Here is a 2,750-nt window from a genome sequence, read left to right as displayed (position 1 = left end):
AATTCTGACTGCCTCCTTCTACTTAATGTACAACATCTGCACACCGCTGAATTTAAAGTAATATCAAAACGTTGGGAATTAAAAAAATATTTTCAATTCAGTTCATTTAAAACCAGATCCATGTTAGAGTGAGAGAGTTAGTTTTGAAATGTCAATCAACAAGAATCAAAGACACTCACTGAAAATTGTTGGTCTTCCCGTCATGCAACAGTGCTTTTTTCAAGGTCAACTCTTTGTTGGTTGTTCCAGAGTCGGAAATGATGAGAACAATCTCTTCATACTCACACCAAATGATAAAATCAAGAATGTTGTTTATCCTGCTGCTTTACAGTGATCTCCAAATGTCACAGTGATACAAATTTTTTCAAATGTGATACCTCTGTGATGTTAGGATACCAATAAATGCTTTGTTATTATTTCGGTCATCACTTTTCGGCCGCAGGCGCAATTAGCCCTCTGCAGGAGCTAGTGTAAATGTCCGCACGCGGAGTGCGGCCTTTAAGCTAGTATACATACACACACACACGCACATACACACAGACAGACAGCCAGACAAACAGACAGATATACAGACAGACAGACAGACACACACACACACACACACACACGCACACACATATATATAGAGAGAGAGAGGGGGAAAGAGAAAGAGAGAGAGAGATACAAACATATGTATGTGTGTGTGTGTATGTGTGTACACTCAATATAATAACAGTGTTTAATATATACACAATGCCTTCATGGACAGTTATTGGTTAGTACTCAGTTGCAGGGGATATCCCAATATAAGGGTGAAACCAGTTCAGTTTATCGCTCTTTTTTCTGTTCAATACATTTACTTCAGTTTAAATTATGCTTGTAGTGTTATGTGAAATATTAGATTTATTCTATAATATATTACAACATCAAACTATATCGTAAATAAGGATCCAGGAGAATTGTTTGGAACAGAACATGACACTCGATGAGTTCTTCATTGACTTCATGAGCATTTTCGACTCAGTAAACTGAATGAATATGCAGCTGATACTGGGAAGTTTTAGACGCCGAAAAGGTTCGCTCCTATAATTTAGTCCCTACTCATTGGCATGGGGATACCTCGCCCACACTTGAGCTTGTAGTTTGATGTTGCAGTAGAAGTGAAACATAGTCGCATGTTAGCGCCAATATTATTCTTATTCAATCTTTCACCGATTCTTAAAAGGTATTCCATAACTGAAGTCATATACATTCAGAAAAGTCAGATGCTAACCTGTTTTAGTTGTCCCATGTCAAACGTAAGAATATGACTTCACTTATCTTAGAGAGAGAAATGTTATTTAATGACGATTGAGTTCTTGTTTCCCGAGTCTGTAGATGCTTCTAAAAATGCAAAGCTTTAAATAAATATGAACAGATAGGTAAAGTAACTCGTTTTCATCAGCGTTTTCCTTTCGATGATGACGGTTGCGCAGTATGACTTGCGTCGGGATTGGTCTGGTAGGACGAATGACGAATTAAATCCAGGTTGATCAAGACCAACTCGGCATTATGAATTTTCAGACAACGGCGATTGGTTGAAGTCAACTACAAAATGTATGGAATAATTATTCTACCTGTTGCACAGAAGATGAGATATATGAAGATATGGCACAAACAAATTTTAAATATTTGTGTGTTTCTAATGACGTTCGTGACCTGTCTCAGATATCGAGCGTCATTAGGCAAGGTCAGGAGCAACACCGATACCGTTTCCATAGTATGTTGTTGTTGGCACTCGGTCGCTTACGACGTCGAGGGTTCCAGTTGATCCGATCAACGGAACAGCCTGCTAGTGAAATGAATGTGCAAGTGGCTGAGCACTCCACAGACACGTGTACCCTTAACGTAGTTCGGGGATATTCAGCGTGACACAGTGTGACAAGGCTGGCCCTTTGAATTACAGATACAACAGAAACAGGAAGTAAGAGTGAGAGAAAGTTGTGGTGAAAGAGTACAGCAGCAGGGTTCACCACCATCCCCTGCCGGAGCCTCGTGGAGCTTTAAGTGTCTTCGCTCAATAAACACTCACATTACCAGTATGTCCAAAGAATATAGGAAAGTTCATCACCAAGACAAACACCAGAACAAATACTGTAGTTGGTTGTGGTCCGAGAAGTTACGGCAAATACCAACTGCGATACAAAGAAGTGGTTAAATGACAATATTATTAAACATTAATAAATCTTTACCACCACTTGCAAGCGAATATGACCTGATTGTGCTTGTATCACACTTTCGCTAATTGTTGAAGGTGCCTATATAATCGCGAGAAGATATAGACAGCCACTAGATCCTCTTACCAACAACCCAATGAAACTGCCAGAATGTGTCTGGTGAAGGAAGGGATGACTACACCAGAATTCAGTTGGTAAACAGTTTCAGCGAAGTAGACTGAAGCAATGTGAAATAACGTTCCGTAAATCAAGAACACATGTCACCCACTCGAGGAATCGAACCTACGACATAATGATCGTGAACCCAACGACCTAACTCGTACGACACGTGCTTTTGCATCAAATTTATTAAAAATTGATACCCACGCCTGGACAATAGCAGTTGGGGACTAAAACCTCTGAAGCAGAAAAATCTACTGTAGGTGCTACGACTCGTGACTATACCTATGGGAAATGACCGTCCATGTCAACAGTCAGCTATTAATATGATATATTAAGGTAACCTTTATGTACGTATGTATATATATATATATATATATATATATATATATATAT

This window comes from Octopus bimaculoides, chromosome 9 (genome assembly GCF_001194135.2).
Source record: "Octopus bimaculoides isolate UCB-OBI-ISO-001 chromosome 9, ASM119413v2, whole genome shotgun sequence".
Classification (NCBI taxonomy): Eukaryota; Metazoa; Mollusca; class Cephalopoda; order Octopoda; family Octopodidae; genus Octopus; species Octopus bimaculoides.
The sequence above is the reverse complement of the archived record's forward strand: the minus strand, read 5'-3'. Positions refer to the sequence as shown.